We start from the raw sequence: 24715 nt of genomic DNA on the forward strand, positions 1-24715 counted from the left end.
AGAAAGAAAGAAAGAAAGAAAGAAAGAAAGAAAGAAAGAAGGAAGGAAGGAAGGAAGGAAGGAAGGAAGGAAGGAAGGAAGGAAGGAAGGAAGGAAGGAAGGAAGGAAGGAAGGAAGGAAGGAAGGAAGGAAGGAAAAAAGGAAGGAAGGAAAAAAGGAAGAAAAAGAAAGAAAGAAAAGAAAGTGAAAATAGCATGCTTCAGTCTGTATTCAGTCAATATTAGTTCTTTCTCTGGAAATGGATAGTATGCTTCATCATTAATTCTTTAGGATTGTCTTGGATCATTGTATGCTGAGAATAGCTAAGTCAGTCACGGTTCTTCATTGAACAATATTGCTGTTACTGTGTATGATAGTCTCCTGGTTCTGTTCACTTCAGTATGCATCCGTTTGTGTAAGTCTTTCCAGGTCTTTCTGAACTCATAGGATAAACACTTCTATTAGGGATTGGACTAAGTCACCTCTGAAGTTCTTGCCAACCCTAGAATTATATAATTCTTGTTGTTATTATTGTTGTTTGTCCTCAAAGAGGACCATGACATTGGGGTGATGTCACGACTTGCAGTGAATTAAATGAGGCAGGGCTGTGCAAAGCAACCAGCCTCTCTCTCTCCTTCAGAGCCATCTGGGTCCAGTGGCAAGATATATATCAGAACAACTGGAGATGGCTCTGGATGTTTAAGGCAATTGGGGTTAAGTGACTTGTCCAGGGTCACACAGCTAGTAAGTGTCTGAGGTGAGATTTGAACTCAGATCCTCCCAACTTCAGGGCCAGTGCTTTATCCATTGTGCCACCTAGCTGCCCCCTATATAATTCTAGGTGGGTCCTGAAGTAAATTATTTGGTTTTAATCACTGATCTACCTTGGGCAACCCAGGATCTAAGATTAACTCTGTCCATTGTACAGCTTAGAGAATTCCACATGTACATGAGAGAAGGTTCTTAAGGTTAACCCTGGGGCACAGAGAGGCCAGGGTTAGGAGGAATCAGATTTGTGACATGTGAAGGCCAGAGGGAGTGGAGCTTTGGAGCATTTGGAGGGCTGTGCTTCCTCCCCACAGTTGCTGCAGTGCCTATATCTCATCTCCTCCAGTGTGTGCAGCTACCTCCAGGCCACCGTCCCCAGGGGCCTTTTCTCCCGGGCCCACATTTCCCCATTCCCCCCCCACCCCGCCCCCACTCACACCTGCTACAGAAAGGACCAGATTCTCTGGGAGAGAGGCCGTCCCATTTCTCCACACAACTGTTCCCATAGCTGTGCCTCCACCTGGTCCCCACAACTGAATGTGCTCTAGGTGCCAAGATTCATAGTGACAGCTCTGAGGAAGACTGGTCTGCAGGCCCCACAAGTCACCTACATCTGCCTCCATGTTTTATAGGCTTGGGACACCAGGCGCCACCAGTAGTGAGAACATTTCTGAAGTAGCTATGGTTACCAGGTTGAGCTCTGTGCTATACCAAGGCCTATAGAGAGGCATAGTCCCTGCCCACCAGCAACTCTCTGTCTAAACTCAATCACACTCAGCAACAAAACCGCTTGTGATGTGTATTACACATGCTTAAAGACTGTAATACTGCAGAATGTCAGACCTGGAAGGGACTTTAGAAATCATCTAACCCAAGAGGAAGAGATGAAGAGATCTATGATTTGCTCAAGACCATGATAGAGCCAGGACTAGGATCGAGGCCTTCTGACTCCTAAGTCAAGGTTCTTTCCAAGTCATCATGGGAAACCATACAGGCCAGACCCCTCGCCCCTCCCCTCTGGCCTGGAGAACCAAATTCAGATTTCCCTCTCTTCCTATACAGATGTCAGTTTTCTCAAACATTTGACTAATGAGTTTTATTCTGGGGCATAGTAGAACCAGTCCCCTGCAAAACTGAAGTTTTATTTTCATTCCTTAACCCTACTTTTCTTGTGGAGATGGGGGGGAGTGTTTTTTGCATTCCCTCCCTTGCCCTTCCTACTTCCCCACTAGGAAGAAAGTATCTGATAACTTCATTCACATTAAGGTGCTGGAGTGGCAGCTAGATGGCGCACTGGATAGAGCACCGGCCCTGGAGTCAGGAGGACCTGAGTTCAAATCCAGCCTCAGACACTTAACACTTACTAGCTGTGTGACCCTGGGCAAGTCACTTAACCCCAATTGCCTCACTAAAAACAAACAAACAAACACATTAAGGTGCTGGGGGTTTGGGGAGAGGAGAGTTTCAAAGTGTGTGTGTGTGTGTGTGTGTGTGTGTGTGTGTGTGCAGGCATACCAGAGCTAAAGGAACCTAGAGAGAAAAATACTTAATCCAAAGGAATGCATTGTTGATGGTGGCATTTTAGGCAGCCTGATGCCTAGGTGAAGGTTTGGGGATCTTCCCATAATACTTCCCTTACATCATACTCTGTAGTGACTATATTTGTTGCCTATGTATGACTGCATGATCCTGGAGGATCATGGGAGTGGAGAAAGAGGAGGCTGGTAGGCCAGAGGATCCCTGCCTTCCTATGCCTCATCAATGCTGAACCTCAGGGAGAAGGGCGAAACTTTCAGTCTCAGAAGATGAGGGAAGGAAGAGGTAATGGTAATGGGAGATGATAAGAAGCAGTGGGAAGCTGGAGTTGGAGCTCCAGAGCCTGGGTGCAAATTCTGGCTCCCTTTTCTACCTGGCTGATTCTGGATAAGTTTCTTAACTTGTTTTGTTTCCTCAGCTCTAAAATGATGGGGTTGAATTCAACATCTTGAAGTTTCCTTTCAACTTTAAATATATGATTTAGTTCCTTCTTGCCCATAATGAAGGTAACACCAACAGGGAATAAAGAAGCTTCAGGTCTAAAATTCTATGACTCCATCATCCTTCTAGATCAGTGGTGTTCAAATTCCAGTAGAAATGGGGTCTCATATTGTCTTAGAAGGAGCAGCTAATTAGCACAGTGGGTAGAGTGCCAGGCCTGGAGTCAGAAGGCTAATCTTCCTGAATTCAAATCAGATTCTCAGACACTTATTAGCTGTGTGACCCTAGGCAAGTCACTTAACCCTTCTTGCCTCTGTTTCTTCATCTGTAAAAAATGAGCTGGAGAAGGAAATGGCAAATCATTCCAGTATCTGTGTCAAGAAAACCCCAAATAGGGTCATGAAGAGGACTGAAAAATGACTCATTGGCTTAGAAAACCATATCTTTACATTATCTGTGTTCTCTTCTGTTTTCATTTAATTTTGTTAAATATTTCCCCATTATATTTTAATCTGATTTGGGCCACACTTGGGAGTGTTGTGGGCTACGAGGCTGGCCTGCTGTTTGATGCCTCCGCTTTAAATGAGCAAATCTACCTCATTGGAGATACTGAATAGGGGGAAGGGACAAGGGTGGGACAGGGAAGAGCTAAGCACAAGTAATATTTTACTAAGCCCTGAGCTAGGTATTGTGGTGGATTGAAGAGTGGTATAAGACAAGGCCTTGCCCTCAAGTAGCTTACAATCTAGTTGAGTAGAATGGCTGTATATATTCTTCTTCAGGTCCTCATCACCTCCCACTCAGACTATTTCAATTGGCCCCCTTGCTCCCAGTCTCTTCCCTCTGTAATCCATTCTCCACATGGTTGCCAAACTGATGTCCCTAAAACAAGATCTGAACAAGCCAATTCTCTGTTTATTTATTTGTTTGTTTGTTTGTTTAAGATTTTGAGTTCCAAATTCTATCCCTCTCTCATTCCCTCCCCTCCCCTTCCCCCTCCCCAAGGTTGCAAGCAATCAGTATAGGTTGTACATGTGCAATTATGTAAAACCTTACCATAATATTTATTTATTTAATATGTCACCTCTCTAGTCAAAAATCTTTGCTGACTCCTTATTGTCTCTGCCATAAAAATACAAAATATTCAGCCTGGCATTTAAGGCCTTCTACAACCTGGCTTCCACCTACTTTCCTCCTGTTATTTAATATTACTCCCCTTCATACAGTCTCCATTCCAATAAAACTGGCTTGATAATTGTTCCTCAGACTCAATAGTCCATCTGCCATTTCCTTGCCTTTGCACAGGTGGTCTTCCATGTGTGAAATGCACTCTCTCCTCACCTCTGCCTCTAGGAATCCCTGGCCTTCTTCAAGATACAGCTCAAGCATCTTCTCCAGGACAAGGTCTTCTGCTTAGTGGCAGAGCAAGGTCTGCAACCAGAGTTTATACCTAGTATTTACTTATCAGCACACACATATATGTATGTGTATAAATATACATATTTACATATATACACACAGAGATAGATGATAGATAGATGGATGGATAGATAGATAGATAGATAGATAGATAGATAGATAGATAGATAGATAGATAGATAGATAGATGATAGATAGATAGATAGATAGATAGATAGATAGATAGATAGATAGATAGATAGATAGATAGGGAGAGACAGACAGACAGACAGACACATCTCTTCAATAGAATGTATGTTTCCAAAGGGTAGGAACTTTTACCTTTTACCTTTGTATAAAAAAATACACACTCTTTATTGAAGAGATTGATAAATATTGAACTGAATTGAAAACTTCCCAGTGATTGATAAAAAATAATAATAATTAAGAGTATTGAAGAAGGATGCCACGGATTTGTGGCTTAACTTCTCTAAGCCTCAGTTTCCCTATCTATAAAATGAGGTGTTGGGATAGATCATCCCTAAGATCTCTTAAAAATGGAACAGCCAGGGGGCAGCTAGATGGCACAGTGGATAAAGGACCGGCTCTGGATTCGGGAGACCTGAGTTCAAATCCAACCCCAGACATGTGACACTAACTGTGTGACCCTGAGCAAGTCACTTAACCCTCATTGTCCCACACACACACACACAAAATAAAGGAACATCTTTCTAATTCTGTGAAATCACTTCCACTCAAAGGATGGCTAGCTAGGTATCAGGCAGGCACAAAGGAAGAAAGGCATTCCCATTCAGAAGAACAGTTCAAAAAAAGGCAAAGAGGCTGGGAATAAACACGGCATGTTCAGTTCAATTCAATAAGCCTGCTTCACAGAACCACAGAATTTAGAGTAGAAAGCATCTCATTGACCATCCACCTCAGTCCATACATGAGAGGAATTCCCACTATAACCTACCTAATAAATGATGGTCCAACTTCTACTTAGAGACCTCTGAGGAGGCAGAATGCACCGCCTCATGAGACACCCCATTCCACCTTTGGACAGCTCTAATTGTTAGGAAATTTTTCCTGACATCCAGCCTAAATTGTCTCCTTTGCAATTCCCATCCATCATCTCCAGTTCTGTCCCTCTGGTGCCAAACAGAAAAAGTCTTATCTTTCTTCCACATGACATCCCTTCAGGATAAACTCAAGCACAGTTATCTTCTCCACTCTGAGTCTTCTCTTCTCCAGCCTAAATGTCCCTTTTCCCTTCAATGTCTCCTCATATGTCATGGACTCTTCACCCTTCACCACGTTGGTTGGCCTCCTCTGGACACTCTTCCAGTTTGCTGATGTCCTTAAACCACAGTGCCCAGAACTGAACTTAATACCCCAGATGAGGTCAGACAGGCCCATTGCCTTCCTATTCCTGAAAGCTCCGTCCCTCCCAATACAGCCCAAGGTCATACTAGCCTTTTAGCGCACTGCTAACACATGTGAGTTTGAAGTTTACTAGAATTCTCAGATCTTCTTCAGAACAACTGCTGTCTATCCATGCAATACCCATCTTCTACTGATGGGGCTGACTTTTTTTTAATACCAAGTACAAGATTTTACATTTATATCTACTGGATTTCTTCCTCTTAGGTTCAGCCTAAAGTTCTAACCCATCAAAATCCTTTTGGATTCCAACTCTTTTGTCCAATGTGTTAACTCAGCCTTGTGCTATCTGAAAATTTGATGAACACACTATGTCTTTTTTCTAAGTCACTGATAAAAAATCTTTGACCGACCAGGGTTAAGAACAGATCATCGAGGGGGCAGCTAGGTGGCACAGTGGATAAAGCACTGGCCCTGGATTCAGGAGGACCTGAGTTCAAATCCAGTCTCAGACACTTGACACTTACTAGCTGTGTGACCCTGGGCAAGTCACTTAATCCTCATTGCCCAGCAAAAAAAAAAAAAAAGAACAGATCATCGGGTACTTCAGGGAGTACTTCCTGTCATTCTTTGGGTTCTGCCATCCAGCCTGTTTTGGATCTGTCTAATCCCTATCTCTTCATCTTCTCAACCAGAAAGAATAGTATAACATGGTTTGTCAAAAACTTTGCTGAAACCTAGGTAAACTCTATCAACAGCATTACCCCCATCTCTTAGTTTAGTAATCTTGTCAAAAAAGGAAATGGGGGGGGGCAGCTAGGTGGCACAGTGGATAAAGCACTGGCCCTGAATTCAGGAGGACCTGAGTTCAAATCCAACCTCAGATACTTGACATGTACTAGCTGTGTGACCCTGGGCAAGTCACTTAACCCTCATTTCTCCCCTCCCCCCAAAAAAGGAAATGGGATTAGTATGGCATAACCTGTTCTTGATGAAGCCATGCTGACTCATTTTAATCACCACTTTCTTTTCCAGAACCATCACCCATCTCTTGAATGATTTTTGAATGAATTTTTCACAGGCCTATAGTTTGCATATTCTGTTCTTTTCTCCATTTTGAAAACCGGGACAGTTGACCTCCAATTTTGTATCTTTCCTCTTTTCCAGGATCTTTCAAAAGACACAAAGGCAAAGAAATAAAAAAGGCCCTGAAGGTGTTTGGAGATAGTAATTTGCTTGTTTTCTTTTGAAGGGAGGAGGATCTCAGAGACATAGTTATCTACTTTTGGTGGGGAGAAGGGAGGGGAGTAAAACATTCAGGGCCAGCTTTTGGCTCATTCTGTCAGAAAATGAAAGACAAAGTCACCATCAAACCCCAGGGATGGGTTTGGGGAGGAAATGGTGCTCTTTGTGCCGCAGCTTTCTTATAAGCACCCCCCCCCAACAGAAGATAAAATCTAAACTTGCATATGCACACACAAAAGCCCCCAAAAGTAAATTAAAAATTTCACTATCATAGCACCTGGTAAAAGTATGCTTGTCAGATAAACATTGCTAAGTAAATAGTACTAAGTAGACATCAGGCCAGAATAACCTAGAATACACTTAATTTCCAAGACAAACTGTTCTTGTATAACTGGATCCTTTAGATTTGTGGTTTTTATTATTCAATCATTTTCCAGTTGTGTCTGACTTTTTCTGACCCATTTGGGGTTTTCTTGATAAAGATACTGGAATGGTCCTCCATTTTCTTCTCCAGCTCATTTTACAGATGAGGAACTGAAGTAAACAGGGTGAAGTGACTTGCCCAGGATCACACAGGTAGGACGTGTTTGAGGCCAGATTTGAAATCGGAAGAAGAGGGTTCTCAATTCCAAGCCAGGCATTCTATCCACGATGTCACCCAGCTCCCTTATACTGGTGTTTTCAAACTCAAGTAAAAAGAGATCTCCATGAGCTGCATATTGACCTAGAAAACCACAGATTAAAATTATCTATGTTGGATTGTATTTTTATTTATTTTGTTAAACATTTCCCAATTATATTTTAATGTGGTTCAGGCTATACTATGAACTTTTGAGGGGCACTAGTGGCCCATAGGCCTTGAGTTTGACACCTCTACCCTAGAGACTAGGAAAATGGTAATTTTTCTCCCCATGAGGAGTCATCCAGGTTTATAACCTTGGTGTTATCCTTAACCTCTCACTCCCACTCACCCCATGTATCCACTCAGGTGCCAAATCTTGTCAATTCTACTTGCATAACATCTCTTCCATCCATCCCCATCTCCCCACTTACACAGCTCAGTCTCTCATCACCTCTCTCCTGCATTATTACTATTTTTTTTTTTAGTGAGGCAATTGGGGTTAAGTGACTTGCCCAGGGTCACACAGCTAGTAAGTGTTAAGTGTCTGAGGTCGGATTTGAACTCAGGTACTCCTGACTCCAGGGCCGGTGCTCTATCCACTGCGCCACCTAGCTGCCCCTCTCCTGCATTATTGCAACAGCCTTCTAGTTATTTTTCCTTAAGCACAAACCTGGTCATGTCACTTCCCTACTCCATAACCTCCAGTGGCTCCCTTTTATCACCAGGATCAAATATAAAGCCCTGTTTGGAATTTAAATCCCTTCATAGCCTGGACCCAATGTGCCTTTCCCCACCATTATTGCACATTCCAGTTCATACATACATCCTGAAGTCCAGTCAAACTGACCTTCTTCCTATCTTCTACTCCCCTTCCCTGGCTGTATGATGACCTCTCCCCCTACCCCTAATTCCTGGAATGCACTCCTTCCTTTGAGCCATCTCTTAGAATCTCTTGTGGCTGCTCGGTTGTTCAGTCATGCCCAACTACTCATGTCCCTGTGGATCATGTTGTCTGTGGGATTTTCTTGGGGTGGATTAAGGTAAACAGAAGTTAAATGGCTTATCCAGGGTCACACACCTGCTAAGTGTTGAAGGCTAGATCTGAAAGCAGTTCTTCCTGACTCCAGGCCCAGCACTCTATCTACTGAACCACTTAGCCAAACAGAGGTTAAAAGACTTGCCCAGGGTCACATACCTAATAAATGTCTTAAGCCAGATTTGAACTCCGGTCTTCCTGACTCCGGGTCTGGAATCTCTAGTTACCTTCAAAGCTCAGCTCAAGGTCTACCTTCTATGTGAAGCTTTCCTTGATTCCTGACCTCTCCTCTTAGTTACTAGTGCTGCTAGACTTTAAGATCCGGAGGGCAGTAGCTGCTGCCTTGTTACTTTTGTTGTTACAGCCCCGGAAGGTAGTACAGTGCCTAGCCTATAACATTCCTTCTCTGCCAGGCTCTCTTCTTCTCTTTCTACGCCTCCAGCTAATGACTCCTAAATTCTATGACATCTATGTCAACTTCCTCACTCCTCTACTTGGGAGTGCAAATTGGACAAGGATGCTGAGGGGCAGTCTCATCCCCAGGGGGAGATCTTCTTGATTATATTCTGGGAGCTAAATCTCCAATAACTCCCTTTGTTTTCTTTAATAATGCTAATCGGCCCAGATTAATTAAACATCATGCCGGCTTCAGCTTTTCTCCTAATGCGGGGAAGAAGTATTCATTACTGATGATGGAAACCCTGCCCCTCCCCCCCTTCCCAGAATCCTGGACTTGTCAGAGCTGGAAGGGACCTTAGAGATCCTCTCATCCAACGCCCTCATTTTACAGGGAAGGAAACTCAGGGCCAAGGTCAGACAAAGTGGTGGTGTCGGAGCTGGCACGAGAACCTGACAGCTCCTCTGAGGGCAGCGATTCAGCGGGGTGATGGAGGGGAGGGGATTGGCCCTCTTTTTGCCTGCTCAGAGGATTTTGTCAGAGTGGTAGGACTAATTGAAAGGCCTTGGCAACAGAGAGTCCCCATCTATCCCTTATAACTCAGCCCTCGGTGGTAGCAACCACGCCGGAGCGCCCACCACATTGTCTTCAAGATTTCCCCTCATTAGAAAAGCCTCCTATGGTGTCACTAATTAGCTATGTGACTTTGGGCAAGTCACTTCTCTCTGGACCTGTTTCCTCCCTTGTAAAATGAAGGGGCGGGACTAGATCACCTCCAAGATCCCTGCTGGCTCTTAAATTCCATGATCAGAGCCTTGCGCAGAGGCCTTGTGCAGGACACAGAACACATCTGTGTTTCCCCAGCCACCTATTTGTAACACCTGGCCATTTCATTATTTATAACCAGCCACTCCCCTCACATCTGGCCCCAACCAGATAATTCGAACAAGGTGGAGGAGGAGGGACCGGGAACAACCCAGAACACAGTTGAGGTGGCTAGGAGGAGGGATATTCTTTCAAAGTATGCTTCAGGAGTGTGTTTTGAACAGAGTAGGAATTCGAATATTAAATGATTTTATTCTTAGGGCCATAGAGGCAGTATTACCCAGTGAGTAGAGCTCTGGCCTCCAAGTTAGGAATACCTGGGTTCAAGTACAACCTCAGGGTGACTTGGCTGAGTGACCCTGGTCAAATCCTTTAACCTCAACTTCTCAATACCCTCAGCCAGCTCCCCAAGATGACAAATTTCAGAAGTTGGTCATCTGTGTTGATAGAGGGAGTTTCTTCCCATTGCACCAATTAAATCACAAAACAGTAGCCCCCTCCCTCCCAAAAAAGATCTTTAAGAAAGATTCTCTAGAACCCAGGCAGTGTCAAAAGGATGATATATCTATCTGTTAAAGGAAAATGATGAATCTCTTCATCTTCTTCAACTCATAAATACTCACCTGTTTAATACCTTTCAAAGCATTTTCAAATCCACTGAGCTGTTTGATCTTCACAGAAAGGGGAGGGAACAGATAGTATTATTTCATCTTTATGGTGGAGGAAACTGGTGTCCAGGATCACACAGTGGCTTAGAGGTATAGAAAGATCTGAATTCCCCCCACCCTGTGGGGCACAGCCCACTGCTACCCCTCTGGTCAGTCTCCCTCATCCATTTCCTCTGCATAATCCTTCCTGCCCCAAAGCATGGTTTCAGAAAGCATCAACAACAACAACGAAATGAGTTGTGAGACTGGGCTTGCTAGCTAGGTTCTGGGGTGGGGAAGTGGGGGGCGGGGCCTGGGAGGTGAGGGGCCCTTGGCTCTATTACAGTCCTGGACACAAGCTCAGAGAATACTTGAAGTCACTTCTCAGGCTTAGGCTCCTCCCTACTGGCCGTTGAGTAGGTGGGGGTAGGGAAGGGGAAAGGGCTGTGAGGCTTCCCTTTCATTCCCCTGGGCTTGAGTGACTGGGGGGGGGGAAAGCCAGACTTGATATCTGTGTTATGAAACACCGAAGCCTGTTCTATCAGTTGGAGAAATACTCAACACAGAAAGCAAACCAGAAACACTTCTTTTCCTGGCCAGGGATCCCCAACATCCTGATTTCCCTCCTATCACCCAGATCTCTAGAAGCAGCTCAGCCCCTTTCCTCCCCTCCTTCCCCCACTTCTCAGGTTACCAACCTTCTATCTCAGCTGTAAACTGACTCTCTTTATGGCTGGTCAGACATACAGGCCAAACCAGTGTGTTTTTAATCCCAGCAGGCAAGAGCCCCCAACTCCCTCCCCCCTCCCTGAGGCTCCTGGCTGCACAGTCTCAGCTTCTGGACACACACAAGCCATTCAGAGCAGCTGGCCCCCTAGCCACAGACTGGGATTGGCCTCCTGGGAAATCCTAGGCCCCTCCCATCCCCCTCTAGGCCAGAGCCATTTAGAGCCCTAATTGGAAAAACCAAAGCAGGGCCCCAAGAACCTTACCCAGGAATTGTGACCTCAGAGGGGAAGCCACTAGACTCTCCCACTGCCCCATAGTCCCCTTGGAGAGAAGCTATGGCAGATGCTTTTGTGATTGGGTTTCGTGTTCAAAGTGAAGAAACTCCAGACACACAATTAGGTATCCAGACACGCAAATACACACTCAGGCATACAGACACACACATAGACCCAAGTCAGATGCCTGTGTTCACAGCCAAATTGCTGATGTGTTGGCACTGCAGTGTTTTTAAGATAAGAAGGTTGAGCCCTGACATCCCCAAGCCTGAAGCAACAGTTCTCAGACATTTTCTGTCCTCTCTCGCCTCTCAGTATAGGAAAGTTTGGGCCAGAGGTTTGACCTTTGGGGCCCACAAAGGGAGAGCCCAACTCAGGTCCCTCTGTTGTCATGGGGACCAGGTAGGAGTTGCCCAGTGCTTTCTGCATCTGAGTGTGAGAGGTAGCGAAGGGGTGTCAGGGAATGAGAGCCTTCTCCTTTCTCTGTGACATTTCAGCTGGTTGCTGTGGAAATGAGCAGGCTGTCACGTGCAGGAGATGATGACTTCCGGTGGGAGGAATAAACAGAAAGAACTGGCAAACTTGTCAGAGCAGGGAGGTTGTTTGTCTAATGCTGCGAGGCTCTGTTCCTCTAGGAGGCCCCTGACTGCACCTGACAGCTGTGATCACATCTCCCATCACCCCCTCTCCAACCCCCTCCTCCATCATGACATCGAGGATCTTCCCACCTTGCTGCACGCTAGAGAAACTGAGGCATAGAGTCAGGCAGTGGCTTCATGGGGATCACAGTTCGGGGAGCCAGTAGCTAAGCAGGGTAGGGAACTCAGGCAACCTGTGTCTCCATCTGTCCTGCACTCGAACATCCCAGCTTTCCTAGGACACATGGTGCAGTGCAGTGAATATGGACGACTGGCATTCATGCTTATTACCTTTGTAACCTTGAGCAACTCCCTGGTCCTCAGTTTCTTCATCTGCAAAATAAAGGAATTGACCTAGATGACCTCTGAGGTCCTTTCCAGCTCTAGAACCTATGGCTCTACCCACCAAATTTGAGTAGCTAGAGCCATTGTGAAGGAGAACATGCCCTATGATAAAATAACAGCAGAACTCCTGCTGGTGGCCACAGGGGCTGGTCATTCCCACAAAGGGGGCCCTTAGTTCTGGATTGATAAATGTTAAGCCAGGGAGCTTGGTATCTTTTTATTATTTTTCCCATTTTCTTTGGCTTTTTACACCTTCACCCCAGAACTCCGAGAGAAAACCACTTAAAACTTTAGGAATGGCTCATGTCTAGGGTCTCCCCTAAAGGGAATAGAAAGTGTCTAGTACTATTCAGGTACAGGACAGATATTTATTTCCTCCACACAAAACAAATCCTTAAAACACCAATTCATAAGTTGTTCATTTAGTCATGTCCTAATCTTCATGCCCCATGGACCATACTATTCATGGAGTTTTCTTGGCAAAGATACTGGAATGGTTTTCCATTTCCTTCTCCAATAGATTAAAGCAAACAGAGGTTAAGTGATTTGTCCAGGGTTACGCAGCAAGTAAGAGTCTGAGGCCAGATTCGTTCAGGTCTTTCTGACTCCAGGCCCAGCGCTCTATCCACTGAGCCATCTAGCTGCTTCCTAGACTCATAAATGCACACTGACAGAGATTTAAAACATGAAACTCCCTTGATCGGCAGAGGGAAAGAGGAGCAGTGCCAAAGTGTAGAGTCACTCCTTTTAGGGTCTGGACCATTCTTCTTGGCTCAGTGGCCAGATCTTTTTGACACCAAGCCCCATCAAAGAATCAGGAAGCAGTACACAGGAACCGATGACCAGTAAGGGAATTGCTTCATCATCCCAAAGCACCAGTCCTTCAGAAATGAGCACATAGGGTTAGGGGGCTCAATGTGCACTCCATGGGGTATTCTCTGCCTCCACTTGCAACAAGAAAATCAAAGAATAGGATGGAATTTTAAACTGCTTATAGCTGCAAAGGGCCTTGCACGTCACCCAGTCTAACCACATTATTTTATAAAGGAGGAAGCTGAGACCCAGAGGGGGAAGTGATTTTCCTAGGGGTACAGCAGGAGTCAGTAAAGTTGAGGAGAGAACCCAGGTCCCCTGCTTCCCAGTCCAACAAATGCCCTCCATTACGCCAGTCTGCCTCCTGAGGTTCCACATATTGTTGTAAGGCTAATGTTGCAGGAAGCAAGTCTGAGACAAAATGATCCAGGTAGCCTGAAAGGGTTTTCCCTTCTTGAGTTTCCCTGTCTATCTGGGGAGGGAGGTGATGACATCCCAGGCTCAAGGGTCAGAGAAGATGGGGCCCAGGAGGGTGTGCTGGACTGCCAGGAAAGCGTCTCCCCTGGGAGACAGAGGCTAATGCATGACCCTAAGGGTTTTTCCCTGATTTATTTCTGAACCTTCCCTTTTTTCCTCTTCCTCCCTCCCTCCCTCCCTCCCTTTTGCTTGGGTGACAGGGTTTGTTTAGAGTGTGACTCACAGGAATGCAGCAAAATCTTGATTGATGGTGAAAGAAGGACCAGCAACACCCCTGAAAACAAACCCACACAGGGTTAGGCAAATGGACTCTTGGCTGCAGCTTAGAATCCTGTGGCAGAGCTGGGAGGAAACTTAGGGATTGTCTTCGCCAAACCTTTAGTGCTACATATGGTCAAACTGAAGCCCACAAGAGAAGGGATTTTACCTAAGGCTGCATAGAGAGGTGGGAACAGGAGCACTAACAATGGCATCTATACAATACCTACTGTGCACCAGGCTCTGTGCTCAGCACTTTATAAATCTTGTCTCATTTGACAACACCCCTGGGAGGTAGATGCTATTATTATCCTCATTTTACAGTTGGGGAAACCAAGGAAGACAAAGGTTAAGTGACTTCTTGTTGTTGCTGCTGCTGTTGTTGTTTTTATCACACTCGGGAATTGATTTGAAAAATTGTGGTCTTTTTTTTTTTTTTTTGGTGGGGCAATGAGGGTTAAGTGACCTGCCCAGAGTCACACAGCTAGTAAGTGTTAAGTGTCTGAGGCTGGATTTGAACTCAGGTCCTCCTGAATCCAGGCCCAGTGCTTTATCCACTGTACTACCCAATTAGTAGCTGAGCCAGGAATAGAACTCAGGTATCCTAACTCCAAGACCAGAGTTCCCTTTATAACAGCCCCTCAGCTCAACGGTTCTGCTTTTTCACACCTTTTTAACTTGGGAGAAATCATCAAACTCCAAGTTTGGTCTGATTCCCAAAACATGCAAAGTACTTTCACATATACTCATTTTATTGTCACAGCCACACTTCAAGGTAAGCAGAGCAAATGTTTCTATCCTGGCTTTTACAGATGAAGAAATTGGGGACAGCTAGGTGGTGCTAAGTGGATAGAGCACCTGCCCTGGAGTCAGGAGGACCTGAGTTCAAATCCAGCCTCAGATGCTCATTAGCTGTGTGACCCTGGGTAGATCACTTACCCCCCAATTACCTTTAGTAGTAGTAGTAGAAGAAGAAGAAGAAGAAGAAGAAGAAGAAGAAGAAGAAGAAGAAGAAGAAGAAGAAGAAATTAAACCTTAGAAAAATGAAGTCATCTGCCAAAGATCACAGTCAGTGGAAGAACTCAAACCCTTATATCTTCTGAGTTCTTCTATTTCCTCCAAATCAGCTGCTTTTCCCCACTACATCACAAATCTAGTCTTAGACCAGTTAGTTGTTGTTAGTCTTGTCCAACTCTTCATGACCCTTTCTTGGCAAAGATATGGAGCGATTTGCCATTTCTTTCTCCAGCTTTTTTTTTACAGATGAAGAAACTGAGGCAAACAGGGTGAAGTGACTTGCCCAGGGTCACACAACTACTAAGAGTCTGAGGCTGGATTTGAACTCATGAAGATGAGTTTTCCTAACTCCAACCTCTCACTCTATCCACTACACCACCTTGCTGCCTTGTCTTGATAAAGTGGGCCAGATTCCAGAGGCCCTGTATCTTCTTTGGAGGGCTTTCATCAGAGGCAGTGTGGTATAGAGAGAAGAGCCCTGGATTTGGAGTCAGGTGAGATCTAGGGTTCAAATCCCACCCCTGGGGTTTACTAGCTGGGGTGACCTCTAGCAAGTGGTTTAATCTCTGAATCTATTTCCTTATCTATAGAATGGGGATTGTGAGATGATGATGGTATATGTAAAGTGAACCTTAAAACATGATATGAAAATCAGGTATAATATTATTCATTGCTTGACAAACTTCTTTGATCACTAAACCTCAACCTTGCCAGGTCCCCCTGTGCTTGGTGCACCTTGGATTCAGCTATTTGCCAGGAGGCCACATGGTGAGGTAGTAAGAGCATTGTACTTGGAGTCACAATTCTTGACTTTGAACCTAGGACTAATACCTATGTGACCTTGGGCAAACCACAGCTTCCCTAGGCTTCAGTTTCCTCATCTGTAATATGAGAGAGCTGGACTAGAGGGCACCCCCTAAGGTTCCTTCTGGCTCTAGGTCTGTGTTACCTAATTCCTCATCCTTCTTTTCCTGATGCCACCATCACCAGCAACATGATGCTGTCTTCTATCTTTCATAAAGCAGACCAGACTCAGGTTAGCCTGGCTCTTCAGGTCTGGAATTGAAATAAAATGAGGCATTCATAGGCCATCCAACAATTAACAAAAGGAAATTTCCTTACCTATATCATGGAAAGAATATTCAGCAAGGATACAGTATTGATTGAGTTGGATACACCTTCCCTTCCTCTATATTCACCATGCTGACTCCCCAGTCATTAGCTAGGTGGTGCAGTGGGTAGAGCACTGGGCCTGGAGTCAGGAAGACCTGAATTCAAATCTGACCTCAGACACTTGACACTTACTAGCTGTGTGAACCTGGGCAACTCACTTAACCCTCATTGCCCTGCAAAAAAAAAAAATCTGGCCTCAGCCATTTACTAGTTGTGTGACCCTAGACAAGTCACTTAACCCTGTCTGCCTCAGTTCCTCATCTATAAAATGAGTTGGAGAAAAAAAAATGGCAAGTCACTGGAGTCTCTTTGCAAAGAAAACCCCCAAATGGGGTCACAAAGGGTCAGACACAACTGAAACAACCTATCAACAAGTGTTCCTCCTTACCTAGCCTGCTGCAGAAGGATTTTCCCAGGCCCAAGCATTTGTCCCCTCGTAGCTCCAAAGACATCTTTCACTCTAGACCACCCCCCAAGGCGATTTTTGGTTCCAGCCACTTTACCAACTACACTGGTTCATTTTTAACCAATCAGAAAGCCTCCTCACTGAAGGGTGGGGTTTTGGCACTCCGCTCATATTTTAAAATAATGACTTACCTAACTTGGCAGATGTCCTCTTCTTTTGTTCTCTCCTCCCCTAATCATAAGAATACAAGGATTTCAAACTGTATAGGCAGTATTCCCATCATCACGAAAATCATAATTCAGGCAAATGAGCCCCAAAGTTCACAAAAGACCAGATCTTTCCTTATATAGGTCACACAATTTTTTTTTCTTTACATTTTCTGAGACTTACTCTTTAGCTCATATGCCTGCAGGAAAACTAAATGTTCCAGAATCACACAGTGAGAGACCATTGAGAAAAAGAACAATACACCCAACCAGGACCATCGATCCAATCCAATGCAACAAACATTAATTGAGCACCCACTGTGTGTAAAGCATTGTTAGGTCCTGGCAGAGATACAAAGTTTTGATCAGTCATGATCTCTGCACTCATTGAGCGTTTGGTCAGGCACAGGGGAAAGGCACATACATAGTCAAGTCAACAAGCATTTATTAAGCCATTACTATGTGCTGGGCACCATGCTTAGTACTGGGGATGCAAGCAGAAAGAAAGACAGGCCCTACCTTCAGGAAGACTCCAGTCTAATGGGAAAAAAACAACACATAAAATAGAACTGAAAAGGGGAGGGGGGAGAGGAAGGCTAAAGGAAAAGGTACATTGAAGCATGAGAGAGAAAGTCATGTGAAGAGTCTGGTGTAAAGCCTGGAGAGGAATGAATATATTATTGGCCTAGGCCTCCTCCTTAAAATAGAGATTCTAGGAGGAAAAGAGGGAGAGGCTGCAGGGATAGAGGGTACTTCCAATATGTGAAATCCAGGGGTCTAGTGAACTGCCAGGGTGAAGAATTTCTGGGGTATTGTAGAGCAAATCCAAAAGGAGAATCAGCCTGGAGAGAAATACACAGGGCATTCATGGTTCACAGAGCTGGAAGGAACCTTTGAGCTCAACCTTCCCATCTTGCTGATGAAGAAACTGAAGTTTAGAGAGATTGACTTGTCTAAGTCCATACAGGTGCTAATCAGAAACAGAGTTAGCATTAAACAGGGGAACTCTGACTCCAAATTCAGAAGAACACCACAATACTTTCTTAAAATAATGCATAAATCAGTCAGGATAAGTTTTTTTAGGGAGGGGCAAAATGTTTTAAGAGATCCGAGGATGTTAAGGACTTTACAAAGAAAGCTGATACCAAAGATAAGGACATAGTAAGGGTAAATAGTTGCTCTGATGAATTGAAATCATCTGGCCCAGCTGAACTACATCCTGAAAGCACTGGCAGGTGTGATTGCTAAGCCATGGTCAGTGATATTTGAGAGATCATAGAAAATGAGAGAGGCACCACAAAATTGAAGGTCAAATGTTGTCCTGATTTTCAAAAAAGGGAAAAGAACAGAGTCTGCAAACCATACTAGGTCAGTGAGCTTGACTTTGATAACTGGGAAAATTCTAGAGAGAATCATTAAAAAGATGGTTGGTGAACATCTAGAAAGGAAAGCAGGGATTATAAAGAGTCAGCATGGCTTCATCAAGAACAGTTCATGCTAGACTAACCCCATTTCCTTTTTTCACAGGATTACTAAACTAGGAGATGAGAGAATGCTATGGATATAGTTTACCTAGGTTTTAATAGAACTTTGGAAAAAGTATCTCCTACTATTCTTTTTTTAAAAAATAATAATAATTTTTCATTAAAGTTTTGAGTTCCAAATTTTATCCCTCCTTCCCTCCCTCTCCTCCTCCCTCCCTGAAGCAGTAAGCAACCAGATATAAGTTATATGCATGCAATTATGTAAAACGTGACCATATTAGTCATTTTGTATAAGAAAACTTGAATAAAAGAAAAAATGAAAGAAAGTGAAGAATAGCATGCTTTAGTCTGTGTTCAATCAATATCAGTTCTTTCTTTGGAGGTGGATGGTATGCTTCATCATTAGTCCTTTGGGATTGTCTTGGATCATTGTATTGCTGAGAATAATTCATTCACAGTTCTTCATCAAACAATATTGTTGTCTCTGTGCACAACGTTCTCTTGGTTCTGCTCATTTCACTATACATCAGTACATGAGTTCCAGGCCTTTCTGAAATCATCCTGCTTGTCATTTCTTATAGCACAATAATATTCCATCACCATCATATACCACAGCTTGTTTAGCCATTCCCCAATTGATGGGCATTCCTTTGATTTCTTAGCCATTACAAAAAGAGCTGCTATAAATATTTTTGTACAAATAGGTCTTTTTCTCTTTTGGGGGAATGTCTTTGGAATAGAAACCTAGCAGTGGTATTGCTGGATCAAAGGGTATGCACAGTATGATAACCCTTTGGGCATAGTTCTAAATTGCTCTCTAGAATGGTTGGATCTTTTCACAACTCCACCAACAGTATCTCCTCTTATTCTTGTGGAGAAAATGAAAAGATATAAACTAGATGACTGGACATTTCACTATGTGGATAAACTCAAGAATAGTTGTTAATGATTCAGTGTTGACAGCGGCAGGAGGTCTCCAGTGAACTACCCCAGGGATCTGTCCTTGGTCCTGGGTTGTGCAACATTTTCATCAGTGACTTACATTAAGGCACCAAAGGCATGCTCATCAAATTTGTACATAATACAAAGCTGGAGGAATAGTGGTAAGATGTGGGATGATAGAGTCAGGATCTAAAAAGATCGTGATAGACTAGAACATTGGGCTGAATTTAATAAAATGAAATGCAATAGGGATAAATGTCAGGTCTTGAATTTGGGCATTAAAAAACCCCAACATTGGGGCAGCTAGGTGGCGCAGTGGATAGAGCACCAGCCCTGGAGTCAGGAGTACCTGAGTTCAAATCCGGCCTCAGACACTTAACACTTACTAGCTGTGTGACCCTGGGCAAGTCACTTAACCCCAATTGCCTCACTAAAAAAAACCCAAAAAACCCCAACATCATCAGTACAAGATGGGGAAACATGGTTAGCAAGTTGTTCTGAAAAAAATCTGGGAGTTTTAGTAAACTGTAAGGTCAGCAATGATGAGTCAGCAATGTAATGGGCAGTCAAAAGCCTGGTGTGATTTGGAGTTATATTAAGGCAGAAATAGGGAAGTATTAGCCCCACTGTGTTCCATCCTCAGCAGATTCACATCTGGAGTACTGTATTCAGATTTGGGTGCCATAATTTAAGAAGGGCATTGGCTTTTTGGGGTTTTTTTTGTGCTTTTGTGGGACAGTGAGGGTTAAGTGACTTGCCCAGGGTCACACAGCTAGTAAGTATCAAGTGGCTGAATACAGGGCCAGTGCTTTATCTACTGCACCACCTAGCTGCCCGCTAAGAAGGGCATTGTTAAGCTAGAGACCCTCCCAAAGAGGACAACCAGGATGATGGAAGGCATTGATTCCATGTCACATGAGCATCACTTGGAAGAACTGGGTGTGTTCATCCTGTAGAAGATAAGAATCAGGGAGGAGGTGATAGCTGTAGTATTTGAGGGGCTGTCATCTTGAGGAGGGATTAGACAGGGTCTGTTTGGTCCTAGAGGGCAGAACCAGGAAGTAAATGGAAGTTGTGAAGAATCAATTTAGTATTAATTTCAGGACAAATTTCCTAACAAGCAGAGCTAGACCAAAGTGCAGTAGACCACCTCAGGAGGTATGGGGGGGTAGCCCCTCCTTGGAAGTATTCTATTAGAATCAGAGCAACCACTTGTTTTCATATGGGTTGAACTAGATGGTCACTGAGGTCCCTTCCAACTCTGAAATCCTGTGATTCTGTGTTCAAAAAAACAACCACAACTCCCCTTCCCCCCCCCCCCAACCAAGCACGGGATGGGAGAGGCATGACTAAACAGTTTGTCTGAAAAAGATCCAGGGATTTCAAAAAGACTTCAAGCTCATTATGAGTCAGCTGTGTGAAATGACATCAAAACTAGCCAACATCACCTTAGAGCTCAGAATGATGGAGATCATATCATGCCTTATCCAGACCACATCTGGAGCATTGTCTTCAGTTCTGGATGCTACATTTTAGGAAGAGGGATAGGGACTGTACTCTGGCTATGCCAGAGAATGTCCAGAGAAGGGTGGACAGAATGACATGGGGCCTCTAGATAGCCTCATAAGGAGAGAAATCGAAAGAACTCGTGACCCTTAGCTTGGAAGATGGAAGACTTGAGGACCTGGGGCATGACACCTGTCTTCAAATCTTTGAAGGACTGGCATATAGAAAAGGAAATGGCTTGTTCTGTCTGTCCACAGAGGGCAGTATTAGAAACAATGGGCTAAAGTTTTAGGGATAGGGGGTGGATTTCAGCTCGACATAAAGAAAAACTTCCCAACCATTAGAGTTATCCAAAAGTAGATCCCGGAAGTAGTTTCCCCTTCCCAGAAGGTCTCCAAGCAAAGACTGAATGGCCACTTGTTGGGGATCCTGAAAAGGGGATTTGTGGTCAGGTACAGTTTGTTTTTTGGTTTTTGGTTTTGGGGTTTTTTTGCAGGACAATGAGGGTTAAATGACTTGCCCAGGGTCACACAGCTAGTAATTGTCAAGTGTCTGAGGCTGGCTTTGAACTCAGGTCCTCCTGAATCCAGGGCCAGTGCTTTATCCACTGAGCCATCTAGCTGCCCCCAGGTACAGTTTGTAATAACTGGTTGCTGAAGTCCTTCTCAATCCAGATTCTGTGATTCACTGGCCCACTGAAACAATTCCATGGACTGGGGTAGTGGGGGAGCCTAATGTGCTGGTGTATCCAGTGTATTCTTCAAATATCGCTGTGCAGTAGGGGAAACATGGTGGCATGCTGGTAGTAAGCTAGCATTAAAGCTAGGAAGACCTGTGTCTAAATCCTCGCTGTATGACCCTGGGCAAGTATTTAATCTCTCAGTGTTCTAGGCAGCTATACATTGCAGAGAAGGTGCCTACCTGCACTGATGGAGGGAGGTTCCTCACCAGAGAGTTCCCTTTAACCAATGAAATCACAGGTACAGTCCCTATCCCTCTCTCAGGTTTTGTTGTTGTTGTTGTTGTTGTTGTTGTTTTAGTGAGGCAATTGGAGTTAAGTGACTTGCCCAGGGTCACACAGCTAGTAAGTGTTAAGTGTCTGAGGCCGAATTTGAACTCAGATACCCCTGACTCCAAGGCTGGTGCTCTATCCACTGCACCACCTAGCTGCCCCTTCCTATCCCTCTCTCTATGTGATAGGGAAGGGCCAGGGGTTATTATTTACATTGATTTGACAGATAAGGAAACTAAGATCCAGTGATATTGGACGACTTGTGCAAGGTCACTGACAGCCTGAAATTTAGATATTGGTCTTGTCCTCCCACACCAAACAGCATGATCCAGTAGAGGTCACGGGCTCTCTTATACCCGACTGCCTCCTAAGAACAATTGTCAATTATTTTAAAACTCTTTTTGGATTATTGACACCACTGATCCCCACAGTTAGTGCACATAATAAAACATTGGTTGGCATTCTTCCACTGAAGTCCTATTTGGATGCCTCCTCACAGTATGGAGGTGACCCTGCATTCCCAAAAGCAATTCTATTGGAGCACCAACCCTGGCAAGACCTACCAAGCTGGAAAGGATTCAAATAAGGGCCTGGCCACCAGCTACATGTCATCCAAGGACCAGCCCTAGCTAAGGTCAGTCTCATCACCAGGTTGGCTGCAGAGAAAAGAATTTTTGAATTCAGCAATTCTTAAAGACAGGCTACCATGTCTTAGAGGGAATATAACACACATCACTGAGGAGGCTTGGGGATAGGGGCAGGGGTAGATGGTCCAGAGTACTCCCAGCACAAATTAATGATAATGAAACATTGAAGTAATAAAGAATTACAAAATGATATAGATTTTCAGAGCTAGAAAGGCCCTTAGAGATCATAGGCCCTAATCCCTCTTATTTTACAGATAAGGAAACTGAGCTGCCCTCGATACTCAAGCTGCTACCAGTAACTGATGTCTCATCTCTTTTTTCATTGGACTCCCCAGTAGACCTCCCTATATCCTCTCTTCCCTCCCAAGAAAATATTGAATGGAACTGTCCTTCTGGTCAGAACCCAACTGGATTTAGGAAAGACAGTAATGGGATGACTGCCATAAATCAGGCTTTGACAATTCCTTGAGCACCAGACCACTGGGCAGTTCTCAGGGGCTGGTAGGTCTACTGTTGGCTGCTTCCCCACCCCTTCAAAATGGCCCCACAGACTACTAGATACACATCTAACTGCCTTCTGAAGTAACCCGGCCCAGTTCCTATCTCCTTTAACTCCATCTTCCCTGATGCTTGAGAAAGAAATACCCCCATTTAAAAACTATCCTTGGGGATTCATTCTGTGAGACCCAAGGAGCAAGTTATTGAACATGGTATTATGACTCAGAAGCCCCAGGTTCAAGCCCTGGCTCTACCACACATTAGATGTGTGACAGCGGACCTGGTCTCTCTGAGCCTTAGTTTCCTCATCTACAAAATGGGGTTGATGGGATTTACGTTACCTGCCTCACCGGGGCTTCAATGCTTTGTAAACCAAAAAGGTCTATACAAATACTTCTTATCATGAAATCTCAGAGGAAGGGTGGGATTTCAGTATGCCCCGCCCCCATCCCTTCAGACAGGGCCCCAAGACCTTTTTTTTTTCATTGAAAGCTGCTACAAGGTTCTGGTGTCTGGCCAAGGCGGATAACCTCAAGTTGTGCATTAAAGTAATGAAGCAAGTTTGGGTTGAGTTTAAACTTACCTTTTGTCTCACCAAAACTAAGCAGCATCATATTTCCAAACCAGATCTGTGAGGTAATTAGCCTTTAAAGGGTATCAGTTAGACATGAATCTAGCTCCTACCAAACCCTAAGAGGTTGTCTCTGTCATCAAGACCCTTCATAATCAGCTCTTCACCGCCCCCCCCCAAGGTATGGATTATCTAGCCAGGTGTGGGTTATCTGGGGCAGTTTCTGAATGCCAGACTGTTTTCCTGCACACATTCCTGAGTGCCTCCCCCTTGCCACCTTTTTCTCCCTAGTCAAACAGTATGCATTCAGAGCATTCATGTTCCTTTTAATATTAGCCTAAGCAAAATGAAATTAGGGCAGAAAAAAATTGGCTAGTGGGTCTCAGCACCAAACAAAAACAGCTTCTGGATTATTCAGGGTTTTTAAATTATCTGTTGCTATAGAGATGATCTGCCCTATTCCTTCCCTTCTAATTCTCAAATGAACCTGTGTCCGTTGATGTGTCCTACAATAACAACCTAGCCATGCCTGCCCATCCTGGGAGACTCTCGTCCTTGTCCTCCCTCAAGTCAGCCCCAGGGGGTCCACCCTCTGTGCTGGAGGGAGGAGGCGGTGTGTGATTTCTCTAAAAACATCAGAAGGTTACCAAGGGAGTACACAGGATGTTCATCAGCTATCTCTTTGCTCTAGCAATCCATCCCCTTTTTCAATCATATGTTTATTCGATGACGTCCTTTATGCCAGCTCTTCTTCCTAGTTCTGTTTTTTTCTGTATATATTGCAGCCTATTCAGACACTCCCCCCCCCCCCCGCCCCCGCCCCATGTGTCTCTCTGTATTGTGGACAGGCGCTGCAAATGGGTAGTGAGTTGGGCCTAGAATTAAAAAGCAAGAGGAGAGTAGGCTGGATTGCCTCTGGGAAATGGCAAAACTCCTTTAATGACCCTCAAACTTCTCCCTGAAACAAAGGCCCATATTTTAATATCAGTATTCCACCGGTGGTGATGTATGGCTCTAAGAACAGAACACAGCAGTCTCTGAGTAATTAAAAATGAGTATCTTTCATTGGCACAACCCACTATTTGAGATATTCGCCAGGCATGGCATTGAGCCATGCTTCTTCCTGACACGGGAAGATGGAGTAGGGGAAAAGGATGACGTTGCCTTGTCAGTGGTTCTTGTGATACTTACTGCATCCTGCACTTGGCTTTTCGGGGTGAATCACCCTAAAGACAGGATTAAGAGGTGGAAGGGACCTTAGAGATCATCTGGTCCATATGATTAATCATGATCCCCCAGAAAAGACTATGTAGAGAATGTGGAAGAAGATTTAAAAAGGGGGGGGGGAAACCTTTATTTTAGGCAAGAACAGTATCCATAGATTTCCTTATTCATGAGGATTGTTTAAAAAAACAAACTTACCTCCCACAGATATTGGGTG

General features: G+C 44.4%; 1 protein-coding gene and 2 long non-coding RNA genes across 6 annotated transcripts in view; 1 reads left to right on the forward strand and 2 right to left on the reverse strand.

The window, feature by feature from the left end:
- RAI1 (retinoic acid induced 1) overlaps window positions 1-24715 on the forward strand; it is a 322326-nt gene that overhangs the window by 87309 nt on the left and 210302 nt on the right. The window lies entirely within an intron of this gene.
- LOC122740517 lies at window positions 7393-12235 on the reverse strand. Its single transcript, XR_006354751.1, has 3 exons — window positions 12211-12235; window positions 10254-10301; window positions 7393-7474 (listed from the first exon to the last, which is right to left on the reverse strand). It is a non-coding gene; the product is annotated as an uncharacterized LOC122740517 (long non-coding RNA).
- Window positions 13778-24715, reverse strand: part of LOC122740512 — a 36746-nt gene continuing 25808 nt past the window's right edge. Inside the window, exons 2-3 of the long non-coding RNA XR_006354750.1 lie at window positions 16600-16639; window positions 13778-13828 (exon numbers count right to left, since the gene is read on the reverse strand). This is a non-coding gene — a long non-coding RNA (uncharacterized LOC122740512). The remainder of the gene's footprint in view (window positions 13829-16599; window positions 16640-24715) is intronic.

This window comes from Dromiciops gliroides, chromosome 1 (assembly GCF_019393635.1).
Source record: "Dromiciops gliroides isolate mDroGli1 chromosome 1, mDroGli1.pri, whole genome shotgun sequence".
In the NCBI taxonomy this organism is placed as follows: Eukaryota; Metazoa; Chordata; class Mammalia; order Microbiotheria; family Microbiotheriidae; genus Dromiciops; species Dromiciops gliroides.